The sequence below is a fragment of the Styela clava genome, chromosome 1 (genome assembly GCF_964204865.1).
Source record: "Styela clava chromosome 1, kaStyClav1.hap1.2, whole genome shotgun sequence".
Taxonomy (NCBI): Eukaryota; Metazoa; Chordata; class Ascidiacea; order Stolidobranchia; family Styelidae; genus Styela; species Styela clava.
The window spans coordinates 30,852,391-30,866,417 of record NC_135250.1 but is presented as its reverse complement, the minus strand read 5'-3'; the positions used below and the strand labels follow the sequence as shown (position 1 = coordinate 30,866,417).

At 33.2% G+C, this 14,027-nt stretch overlaps 1 protein-coding gene across 2 annotated transcripts in view; it reads right to left on the bottom strand.

Moving 5' to 3' along the window:
• The window catches only part of LOC120334833 (uncharacterized), a 69,391-nt gene that overhangs the window by 27,466 nt on the left and 27,898 nt on the right, over positions 1 to 14,027 (bottom strand). Inside the window, exon 1 of one of the 2 annotated variants that reach the window (XM_078113336.1) lies at positions 4,072 to 4,292. The exons of the other annotated variant lie outside the window; for it this stretch is intronic. The gene's annotated coding sequence lies outside the window, so the exon portion shown is untranslated. Of the gene's footprint in view, positions 1 to 4,071; positions 4,293 to 14,027 lie in introns of those variants that run through there. 2 annotated transcript variants of the gene reach the window in all.

The window sequence follows — 14,027 nt, the reverse complement described above, 5'->3', positions numbered from 1 at the left end:
GGCATCTGTTTGCTGTACCGTAAGGCGATGGGCATGGGGCGTTGTTAACGTTTCCAACTTGTGGGAACGAATCAGATTAGTGAACACTCAATATGTACGTATGTACAAATAAATATTAAACTCTGGATGACTTCCAAATTATTCAAACTCAATTTATGGGATTCCAAAAGTGATTTATTTCTAAGTTGTTTTGAACGAAATTTATTTTCGTTCTAAGAATTTGGATTATAAGAAAAATTTGATACGCTAGGAATCGGAAATCACGCGATATGAACGCACGAAAAGCATATATTATCTGTAAAACGACACCAAGATGTGGATTTAATTTATATATGTACGTATGTTTATTGGCCTCATAAATGTTACAGTATCTGCATAATAAATAGTATAGAATGTCAGTGAAGTCTTTCTTGAAATAGCAAAGAGAATTTATAGATACCATTTATTGTTTTGGTTCTCACAGATGTATTAAATGAAGTAAAAATACTTGAACAATCACTGATTAAAAAACAACAAGATATATATGGGTAAGATATATAATAAAATTGGATTTGTTGCGGTACTTTATGGACACCCTGTATAAATGTGTATAAGATTCGTTTAGCAGACATATTCGTTAGAAGAAGTACACTCTATGATTGTATATAAGGATATTAAAACAAGTAACTTTTTCCTTCGGACGAATCGACCGCAACTCCGCGCTGCTTGAAGAATTCAAATAGTAACCTATTCCCATATCCAACATTCACAACTGGTGAAGGAACGGGACAGTGGCCCGCATTATTGCAAAGTCGTATTAATCTCCTTCCTCACTCAGAGTGTATAAAACTGGGCTCCGCGAAAAGGCGAATTAACATTAACATTTCTCAATATGGTAATGATTTCATATCCAAAGAGTTATTCCGAGCAAAAAATATATTAAAACACATACATTATGTGTATGTTTATAAAATATACATTTCATAAGATATCTACGATGTATAAACATAAATGCATCGGAAGCTTTGGCATGGAATCAAATGTTTTCTTAACATGAATATATTGATTTCACGCATTTCATGTTCAGATCACGATCCGGCATAATGCCAAAGTTTTAGAATTTCTCAGATAAAATCTCATGCGGAAATATGACAAAAAAGAGCAATGGATGAGGTAGGCGAAATTGGCAACATTACCACCATAAACATACACACTGCACCGAGGTCTCCCTTACCTAAACTATCAGAAGGGAACACGCTTTGTGGTACAATTCTTCAAATTTATGTTTCTCACATAAACGAAGTGAAGGAATATGGCAAAAACGAAAGAAAAACGATCGAATATATGGATTTGGTTCCCAATACCACCATAAACATGCGAAATTCGTTGAGCACTCACTCCCGAAATTCACCAAAAGAGAACTTCACAGCGGCACGAATTTTCACAAAATTCGCGACAAAACAATGGAATTCAGAAAAAATTGGGAAAAATAGAAGTAATGGTGTTTTGGAAGATACTTCATATTTTATTTACTTAGACAACAGTTTAGCTTCTACCTGACAATAAAGGCTGACACTACGTAACAGGAAGTACGACATAGAAAGGTAAAACGAACTTATCGATTGATATACACAACATTTAAAATTAAAAACTATAAAACATTTATAATAAATACAATATGTAAAATACCGAACCATATATTAGTTATGTTCAACACTTCTTAACACACTATTGTGTTAATTTTTAGAACGCATTTTGCCACGTCGCATCCTTTAATAGGAAAAAACTTTTGTTGTCCCAGCTTTTAGAACAACTAGATTGCGTCCAGGCATAAAATTAATTTCATTCATTCATCGAAAACCATTCTCCGGACTAAAGATCAACAACAATGGAATTATTGCATTTAATCTGGAAGTACTCAGAGTGTATGAAGTTAGGTGAACTGCTCAAAAAATCGTAGCTATTTTTATTCAAACAATTAGCTCACGGGTGTATTTTTCAAAACTAGAGGGCCTAGTGGCGACCAAACATACTTGACCTAGTGGCGCGACAACGAATACACTTTTGAAAGACACTTCTGGATTGAATTGTAAATTTTGATGCGATTGGTTCAGTAGAAACAGTAAAAACGTGATTTTTTTTCTATGAATTGCGTCCAACACTAGAATTAATGTCAGCCACTAATATTATTTGAACTAAATATCATCAACAGAGATTTGGATTCAACCGTGAAATTCTTGCATTTAATCTGAAAATAGCTATTTTTGTTCTCCTAATCTCCGGATACATAGACCAACCAACAAAAGATCTTTTATCATGTTTTGTTCATGAAAAAAAAAAATGAGCTCGAGGGTATGAACAAACAACACTGTTGAATATTTTTGCGTTGCGGCATTCGGAAAGATATATTTGTCAAATTTTTGTTTTTTTGAAAATTGGTACACTCGCCAGTAATCCCATTCCAACAATGACGTAAGAAATCCGTAAGGATTAAACCAAAAACTGCAATATTTAGGTCATTTTAAAAGCTTACGCTCTTACATAAAGGAGACTTCCTAGTTAAATACGTTTCGAATCTGCAATTTATACCTGAATTTTCGAATACCAGCAATGACGTTAAAATATTCGAAGAATTATCTCAGAATCGCAAGATTCAGTTCTTTTCAAAAACAGAAGTGTTGTTTATGAAAGGCTGCTTGGTTGAATAGTTTGAGCTCACCATTTCAACGAGTGTATATAGTGCCCTTTCAAGGAGAAGATGTCTTGAACGCAAATTCACAAGGAGAAATGATGCTTAAATGCTAAGTCAAGTCTTATTACAAAAACTTTGGCGCTAAACCTTTTATCACTTGGGAAGATATCCTCATATCCCCATTGGATATGAAAGCATGATTGCCCTGTGTATCAGTGTTGTGAGTGTTATTTAGTTCGAAGCGGTGGTCCTTACTGTGTTTCCCCCGAAAATAAGACCTAGTCTGAAAATAAGACATAGCTTGAATTTTAATATGATTTTAATATAATTCTTCCCCTCAAAATGGGACCTAGTCGTTAGCGCGATCTCTACTGCACGCAGTTATTTAACATAAAAACGCTTTATTTATGAGTAAATGCACGTCGGTTTTCATATTTTGTATATTTGAATATCTCGTAATTCTCTACTCCATAACTTCTTCATAATCGGCAAGAATTATAATTGAGAAAACGACCCATACATACTTCGTGTGCAATAATAATAAATATTTATTCTGTTCAAAAAAACATCCCGGCGCAGAATTAATAACTCGTAAACACAATCCGCTAAGCAAATTGGTAACTAGATGATTAATCTCTTGTGAGTGAACTTCTAATAATTATACAAAACGGGATTATCCATAATCAGGGGATGATTATACACAGATTACCAATGTACTGATTTGTTAGGAGGGTGATTACTTAGTTAAAATGTTCATTCTAAAATCGGAAACATGGTTTCACCAAAGTAACGTTTATAATGAGCTATATGTAAATACATTGAACATTCAGCAAAGCGTATTATATATTGTAACATATTCTATACAGAAGTAATTAATTAGTATGTATGAGGAGCATTAGGCGCCACAAGAATCTCACCTTCTGCCCACAAGCTCAATAGTTCTTTATGAAGCCATTCAATAGAATATTGGCAGGGCGTAGACAAGGGGGATTTAGGGTAGGAACCGCCCCCCCACCCCCCACCCATTTTGAAATTTAAATTTTGATATGTCGAAAAATTATTTTTTTGTTTCGTACATAGCAATTTTCGTAACATGAAACGCTTTTTGACCCTGAGGAATTTTTAAAACACACGTTACGCGCTTTAGCTGCTACGGTCTAACTCGGCAATCAGAAATTTCAGAACCCCCTAATCCCTGGTAGATCAAATCAATACATTAGTACGGCCCTTATCAACACTTAGATTTTCTCTATCAAGCATAAAATCCTAAACCGACAGTTTAGGTTTAAAAAGGCGCTCTCATGAATGGGTAAAAATAAATAATGGTAGATATCTGAAGTTGGATATATGGCCCACTGACACAAAATGTTGCACATCCCTTAAAATAAATTAATTCTCACCTTATCACAGATGAAACGGATGTCTATCTTCTTGACCCGCACTGATGACAACACAGGGATAAATGATGCCACACACCAAGCGGTTACTAGGTTTCTTTGACTTCAATGATTTTGGTTCGTCTCATAAAAGCACTTTCTTCCTAATTACAGTTCACTTTATAGTACAAACAAATTCAGTTACTAAAATTATACGATTACGGTTCCGCAGTTGCTGATTAAATCTGAATTACATAAAGAATACAAAGCAAATTGTTAGTTCCGTTCGAAACAAAATGTCCGCATTTCACCTGGCTCCACTTCAAAGTTAAGTAGGAGGAAGTAGTATTTATGCTTCTATTAGCAATAGCATGGTGGCGTTCTGTGGGAGGGATTTGGTGATGAAGTTTTTTTTTAAGTTGAATCGTGGAAACTAATAGTGCATGGTACTAACATTACAGGGAAATCAAAACTTGTCCTCTTCATGAAAATTTGCTCAAAGCAGGGTCTTGAAGCCTTAAATAAAAGTAGAAAGAGTGCCGATAAAAGACTCCCAAGAGTCCACTGGGTATGCATAGATCACTTCACTTTTATGCAGTTCTTTTTCTTCCGCGCCAGCGACGCTTGCAACTCCCCTATCAGTATCCCTCTGCTTTTAGTTAAGAGCCTTACTTTTTCATGTTTATACATACTTGTAGTTCACTGAACTAACTGATACCTCTATCTATACTTAACCTCTGTATAGAAGTCATTCAAAACATTTATGCCCAACCTGTCTTAAGTATTTCAAATAATGCTAATAGTACAATAGACAACAAACATATCAACGACCGGGCGTAACTTACTTCACGCCCTCCAGCACTCGTTACATATTCTAACACAAATATTTGTAACATAGTATGACCTTGGGCATCGTCTTCAAGGACGAATATTTTATTATCCGTCTGACCTTGAAGAGTAATAAAGCATTGCTAATTTATTTAATATTGATCATTAAAAGATTTTACAATCCAATGGATATTAAGATATTGAACCATAAAAAATTTATAGCAGGATGGATTTATATTTGGACGATGAGAGGCCCACATCCCTCTCTTTAACAATGAGAGGCCTCTCTTTAACAATGACGTCATACGACTAATGACGCTATAATAGATTTTTGAAAATAGTTTTTTGTGGAATGTTTAATCAGGTAATATTTTTTTACGAGATGTGTCTGAACATTCCATTTGAATTTAGTAAATCGAGTAGCAATAAAAATTAAATAAAACAAAACAATTTTTTTTATATTATAATAAGTTTTATTGACACTATTATTTTTTTGGGATTAAGTTATACCAAACACATCGTCAAAGTTATTTAACTGTTAAATCTTGAAATTGATTACGAAGTTTCAGACTCAAAAACCAATACGCAACAATTCTACTTGGAGCGCGCTTACATCCAATAAAACATTTATAGTACGGATCCTCAATTTAACTCAATCGAAATAGTTTCGTTGACACGAAAATGAACTTTCACTACCTCCCTGTTATACCTATACCTATATATACTTTACAGTATATTACTTTGTAAGCCCTTTTTAGAATTTGTCAAGTTTAGCGCACCACCTCAAAAATTACTAGCTAACAATAAGCTACAAATAACAGATAAGGCGAAAGTATGTTTTATTCAAAAAAAACTTTGAAAATACGTGGACGGAATCACAATCTCTAAACAATGACAAAAATTAAATGACCAAAAAAGGCTGGCAAGATCAAATTTGACAAATATTTATTATTTGGGTTCACACCCTTTAAAACTTGTTTACGCATCCTTTTTGGGGCGCGCCCCAACGTTTGATAACTGCTGATATATATTTTTAGCTCATTCTGTACCTAACTTCGTAAAAAAGCATTGATGTGTAAACCCATTTCAAGTTAATAAAAGTAAATGAAACGATGAATTGTAAGTTGCTCTATTCGCGCTTATAATGATGAACAGGAAGTGAAAACTCGAGTTTTAAGCTTATTTTATACATTCAATCGACCCACAACTAATCCTATCCTCGAGACTTATCGGAATTTTTTTTATATTTCAACATTTCTGTTGTTTGTTAAAAATGACTTTAAAAAGATAGAATTTCAAATATGTGTCGAAACAAATTAATATAAATTCCATGACGTCTTAAAATTGGGAGTACGAAGTACTTCGACAAAAATGTGGTACAAACCGAGAAGACAACACATGGATGATCTCAATACTAAGCTTCATTGTCGAGTTTTATAGTTTTAATATTATCAATTGTATGGTTTTATCGAAAACCCAGATAGTTCAATAACAATTTAAGTTTCGAAAACACGATTTTCAATTTTTTATCGAAAATATAACCACAACACAAAAATATTCTAACTACTCAAACCAGGAAAAACATTTCTTCCTTAAGCCGTATCGTAATGACGTAAATTTTTTGTCCATATTTTATACTATTGTTGAATAAATGACTAACCTGCGTTAGTATTTAAAATATGTGTCAAAAATTTTATTCATAAACTTTCATTATTATTGTTTATCCTAAATTTTAAAAAATAAACAAAAAGAATCATCAGCGCGCTAGAAGTTTGTGTACCAACATGAAGGTAACTAATTTTGTTGTATAAATGGACTGAAACCTATGGGCAGGGGTTATATTCACTTGGCTAACACAGACAATCTCCGATAGAACTAAAATAAGGAAAATCAGAATAAAATTATGGCCTAACTCTAACCTGGTACTACGAGAGTACCAAATTAACAATACAGAAAAACATAAAGAGCAATTTATTGGATGAAATACGAACACTAAGCAAATATATTATTTTCTTTAATTTTGAAAAAGAGATACTTATTCAATGAAATTAATATTTAATTTTGAATTATTTGACTGAATAAACTGATAGACAACTTATCGTAGGAAACGCAAATATGTTACGTGAAATATTCTGTAATATTTAAAAGGGGATTAAATTTAAAACGAAACAAATTATATATTATTACTATTTCCTATTATAAATATTTATACAAAGATAGTAAACTATTTAAAAACAAATTGAAGACGTACAATATTTCATGACTTCAAAAACGAAAATAATTTGAAGAAATTTAATCACAATTTTTAATTATGTTTACTTATCTCAACTTAGTGAAACGTATAATAGACAAAAAAATCTATAATTTTGAAAAGGAGATAAATTCATGGGTTCCGTTTAGTCACAACAATGGTTTAATATTTTTATTTATACTATTGTAGACAACTATAAAAAAAAAGGCTAAGAAAAAAACGCACTTTGTTGAAGAAAAAGTATATAATAGACAAAAAAATATTCCATAATTTCGAAATGAAGATTATTTCGTACGTTCCGTTTAATCTCAATAGTTTATTAAAAAAACGAACTTTGAGAAAAAGCGTGAATATGAGACAAAAAATATTCTATAATTTCGGGAGATTAATTCGTGAGTTTCGTGATCATTAATCCCCCAAAATATTCACGAAATATTTTCTCATCATTCGTGTTTTATCTAAAATATAATCTATTATACTTTCGGACGATGACCGGAAGAAAATAACTATTAGCGACGATGACGCGATTGAGTATCGAATCAACAATTTTCCAGAATCAGAATCTGGTGATCACTGGTGAAAGCTTTTAGTCTTTATTGGGTAATATACATTCTTATGAATTTTTCGGTACTCCCGTAGTATGTGAACCAGGTTAGGGTCAGGTCGTAATTTCATTCCGATTTTCCTTATTAGTTCTATTACGAATTAGGGGACTGTCTGTATTAGTCAAGTGAATGTACACCCTGCCCATAGACTTCACTTCCTTTACACAACTTGAAGAAGGCAAAAAAATTAGTTACGTCCATATTGGTACACACACTACTGGAGCGCCTCTATAAGAAAGCGTCTATGGATTTCAACCCCATTATAAGTACGTGTCATATTTCGTAATTTCGGATTCGTAATTTATAATCGATTTTGTAAAGCCTGTGTATAGGGTGGCAAGCACGGCATTTTTGCTGGATAGCAACCAAACGGAATTCTCTAACCGTTATGGAAACTAAAATTTTGAAGCCAACGCCTTATGGACCCATATATTAGTAATTAACACCGAAAAAGTATACACAATGACTATAGTGAGAATACCATCTGTCTGGATATGAATCTGAACTGTTTTAGAAGTTTCCAGACTTTCAAATTTCCAGAGCTGCTGACAAAATCTAGTATTTTAATTCCGCCATAGTAGAACATTGATAAGTTTCTCAACTCACATTACAATAAACGTTTTCATTTTAACAGCAGATTTTGTTCAGACGTTCCTTCCTCGTTCTTATGCCTCGAGATACCCAAATACTTTTTCCATAAAACTCTCTGAATATTCTCTCTGGTCTACAATAACATTCAGTATTTGTAGAATTTTCAAAGATACTCATAAAGGTATTTGTATAATAGCTGCCGAATGAAGAAATTGTAATAAATTCTTTCGTTTAAAAAAATCTATAGCCTGGAACTACTACATTGAAGTAGCCTCTTAAAGCATGCTTAACACACTGACTCATAAACTCAATAAACAATCACGATCGAAAAATATTTTTCGGCCTCTGGAACAGCGGTAATAATTCCAGCAAAACCGAAATTTTAGAAGAAAACAAATATTTGTTTCGTCACAAATAGAGACTACCTGCGGACGACTTCCTTCCTGCTTATTGTGTGATCACAATCTACCTTGTCGATTGTGAGGTCATACATATTTCATAGAGATATGCATACGTTATTGCCCGCAGGCGAAATATAGGAAATTGAGATTTCCCGTTGTTTTTGCATGGCGAGTAGATAATTCGAAGATAATACATCATTTTATTTAGCTACCAAACTTGGTCTATTGTGAATGAATGAAAAACAACAAATTTGATCGTTTGATCAAAAATAAAATTTACCAAATGCACGAAAATTGGGAGAAACTTCTAGACGCAATATAGAAAAATGACAATTCGATGAAGTAATGGCAATGTTAGATAGTTTTACAGCAAGAATCGTGATTCTACCAATTGAAGCATTTTAAGGGAACGCTAAAAATGAAATACTGAAACAAATTTTGGCGAAGTGACGACAAATAATGTCACATAACAGTGTTTATCCGAAATTAATGAATTAGAATATTCCAACTCTAAGTTTTGAATATTAAATTCTAATTCTGGTAAAAGATAGAGTTAGACAAGAAGATCCAATATAGTCTTCGCAATTTAAGCAACAACATTTCTATAAGCCTATAGATAATTAATCTATATATAGAGAGAGTGAGAGAATTTATTAATTTGTCAAATAAAATACAAATAAATATTAAAATAATAAATTGAACAGCAAACAGTAAACTATATCTTGGTATAGACTAGGAGACGGCGATTCGACCAAATGTCATCGAAGTCAGCTAACACCCATTCCAGCCAAATAATTATTGAAAAAGAAATGAAAGAATTACTATTCAGATCTATTCTATCCGCATAGCTCTCGTCGAAGCGATTAGCGTGGGATATTTAGGTTGCGAAATTCATTTGGTAATTGACCTTTACGGTAACACGAAACTTTATATTCAACCCTAGCTGTCTATTGCTCATCTAAATTTGACGGATTTTCCACGTAATTATACCTCTGACTCACAAGAAACGCTGTATTTTTCTTGTGGGTAGAAGGGTCATTTAGCGGTTGAAATGGACATTTAGACATCAAGATAGGAATTTAAATTAAAAATAAATTTCATTTTGTATATAATTAACGTTACAGACTCATTTAAATTTACTATATTGGAAAGGAAAACGTCATCTGGAAAGCGGCAATTTCGTACAAAATAAATTTAAAGCCATTTCTTTCTTAAAAATTAATTTGCTGGCCTGGCTTTTGGATGTAAGATTAGAAATAAAAGTAATATACGCTTATTGAGGGCCGTTTAAGGTAGGGGTTCTCAAACTTTTGGTGTTATGGAGCCCGTGAAAAGGTTAACTATTATTTACGGAACCCACAATAAATTTATAAAAATTTGATTAATGTTCCTGAGTAAATTAAAATTACTATATTTTATGACTCGGATGTGTTTGCTGCTTGTCAAATTTTATTAATGCCGGTATTACTGGACAGTTATAACCTATGCGCTAAAATGAGGCATATGAGGGTATATTTCTCATTTATGAAGTGTATATTTTAATAGTAGTTCAAAATGAAATATTTCGTGAACGAATAAGAAACCTAATTTGAGCAAATTAAAACGGTAAAAATCCTAACAGCAAAATCTTGGAGTTGTGAAGTTGGGCGTGACTGAAATTGTTTAATTACGTTTCTAATTGTTACAAAAAACTGTAGGATATTTATTGATTGACATTTAAAGTTGATTGCCGTATTGTTCCTGCATTACCCCAAATTTTATTTCTCTCTATTTGAAAACAAACACAAAAATTGCTAACCACTGTTTATGTGCATGCCATCGCGTTTCTTATTATAGTTGAAAAATGCTTGTCTGAAGAAGTCTGACCCCGGTCAGACGAAACATTACATTTGTGTTAGTTTGCAGCAAGACTCTTGAAATCAAATAATGTAAAGTTGAAGTTGTTTTCATTGGAATCGGAGTTTTATTTTTAAACTTCCCATAGTCAGGAATTGAAATATTGAAATTTATAGGAGTCAAACCTAACCCCTTTCAAAGATCAATCTCAAAATTTTCTACATATTATTACGAAATAATAAGTTTATCAAGTGTTTAACAGTCTATTATTGAAGAATAGAATTTTTATTTGGAGTTGAAATAATGAAATCTAAAATACTAGACTTCCATGGAAAAAATTATGTTCTAAACAGAAACTGAAAAATTTGCGTTCTGAACAATCTATTAAAAAAAGCTCACACACTCTAGTTTTTATTATCATAATTTACTCAGGATTACGGAAATGAAGTCTAGTCGCAATTTTCATTCAAGTTGATTCAGTCGAGTTAATTCAACCCAGAGAAGTGGGAAATTTTCTTTGGCTCTACAGCCCTGGGATAAATATTCAATAAAGCTTACTTAACGTAATCCACTTTGTTTTCGAATGGAAACGTCATCTGGTAGTCAAGTCTCAAGTAGATTAAAGTATTTATCTGGATAAAATAAAGTGGACGGATAAGCTAGCCATTCACGTTGCGGTCTGTAACGTGTAAAACGTGGCATAAAAAATCATAATTTTTCCAACTGTCAAAATATAGGAGCCGTGGAGAATGGAGTGCTATGAGTACTGAAATGCAAGTTTTCTGCAGCTGTCATGAAGGCTTATAATCATAATTTGAAGGAATGTTTTATATTTTGATATATATTCGCCTGAATGTTTTACGACAATAACGGACGTTTTAAATTTGGGTTTGTCCAAAAAGAATCAAATGCATTACAAATTGGTTATGTTCAATATAATACCTCTTAGTTTTTGTAATGATTGAGAATATTTTCGTTCAAAAAGTTGTCATATTGACAATTTGACATCTGACAGTCAGACAAAAAATGAACTCCTTTTACTTCTTTCTTACAATGCGAAAAATTATATTAATCAAAACAATGTATATATCAAATATTCTGCGTAACCATTTTGATTTTTATGAATATACAAAAGTCTGTGTGAAATTTTCTGATGAACATAGGATGAACATATTAGAAAATAATCGAGATTCCGTAATCGAAAATAATCGAGGAACTATTGTACTGACAGTAGTGAGCGAAAGAAATGATTTTTATTTGTCCCCTACGATGGGCCTGAAAGCAACCACGATTGAAAATTATTTCCTCACGGAGTCACATTTTCAAAGACTTCGACCACGCAAATCATACCGTTGGCTTTTTGTCTTGAAGAACCTGGTTGTTTCCACATGTGAGTTGCTGTCAAAAGCCGGGAAAGTGATACTTGACCTTCGAAATCACACAATAATCGTATCACCATCATTACACTAGACTAGGGGCCACCAATCAATGGCCCGGGGGCCAGATCCCGCCCTTGGCGTCCTTCCATTTGGCCTAACACAAAAAAATGGCGAATTTTTTTCTAAGGGAGGCAAGATGCAAAAAATCACGTAAAACGATAGGCCTTTTCGCATCCGCTCAGAAACTTTTGTCACTCAGTCTGGCTCTTTTTCAATGCAGTTTGGGTCATACCTGGCCCTCGTCTAAAATGTTTGGTGACCCCTGCACTATACAAACCGTCAACATCTACTGGCAATACAATCTAGCTCTAACGGATGTGGCTTTTACGCTAACAAGTCGTTTTCATGGACGCCCCTATTTCCACTCTGTCATACAAATGTAATAATGTTATTCAATCACTAATTTTATTGCTCTACGTTAACAAACTATAATTAAGTATTTCTTTAAAAATAATTGTCATTTGGAATCTCCTTTACTTCCTTAGTACAACACAACACGCTCCGATTATGACCTGCTCATTGCAATGATGCATCGTATCAACTCTACAATACATTTTAGACATTCATTTAATCACTATTATACTTGCTTTACATTAACAAACCATGTTATTTCACAGTGAAGTCTTTTCACGACCCCCAGTCAAACGCAACATGCTTCGACCTTAACCTGCTCATATTCTATTGTGTTTCTCATATACAAAAGCATACTATATCGATACAATATGACAAGTAGGTTGCTGTGACCCTCCCCCAGGCTACAATCGTATATTAATCCCTCTCAGCGTTGAACTTCTTAACGATGAACAGGAATCGATATACTTGAGGCCGTCTATTGGATCCCTTAGTTTGCAAAACTTTTTCTACGAACAATATATCTGCCATTCCCACCTGCTCGCCTACCGTGTTTCTCCGAAAATAAGACAGGGTTTTAATTTCATCGATTTTCTTCTGAAAAATAACACTAGGGGTTATTTTAGGGGGATGAATTTTATTTCACTTATCAAAAACAAAATTAGAAAGAGAATTACGAGTTTTTCAAATATACAAAATATAAAAACCGATATCCATTTACTTATAAATAGCACATTTTCATTAAAAAAATTCGGCTATCGACTAGGTCTTAATTTAGAGGGAGGGTTTACATCAAAATCATTTTTGAAGTTCAGGCCAGGTCTCGTTTTTGGACAAACACGAGGTTACCGGGATACCGGCATAATTTTATTCCGATTTTCCCTATTTTAGTTCTATTACGAGTTCGGGGACTGCCTGTGTTAGCCAAGTGAATATACCCCCTGCCCATTGGTTTCATTGGACCCTTTACACAACCTGATGTAAAATAGACAAACAAAAGTTACCTTGTTATTGGTACACATACTTCTAGAGCGCCGGTCTTATTTTAACGGTAGGGTTTATATTGAATACAATTTTTAAAGCTCTGCCTAGGTCTAATTTTCGGGGAAATACAGGAATGCCGAGTCAGACCCATAAAAATATTCATATATTGAAATTTTAAACAACTTCTCAAGCAAATCTCTTCATCATTTTTTTCAATTTCACAAAATATTTACAAAAATAACAAGCATTTTATACGAGGCTTTAAACCTGGAACAGGTTTCTGAAATCACCCCATGTCATAAGCCAATGGATGTCACCCCAACCCTTGACCCCAGAAAAATAATGCCGAAAATAAACAAGGAAATCGATGCTTGGGGAAACATCCATTCTAAAGTGATAAGATTTAATGATATTTTGGCTTGTGAGTCATCTTTCTCAATAATTTCGTTAAATTGGGACGGGGATTACTATTTTCTTTAAATTTGCATATTTTTAAATAAATGAAAATTCCAAGCTAAAAATAACATAATCTCTTCAAACGAAATAACAAGTATATTTGCGACCTTTGTTAGATCATAGTCTAACTTTTTCAGACAAGAAATAACTGTAAATATGAAGTATCCCGTGACGGCGATCTTGGAGCAACAAAAAATGTTTTGCTAAATATAACATAACCATAGTAGTCGGCAAGATT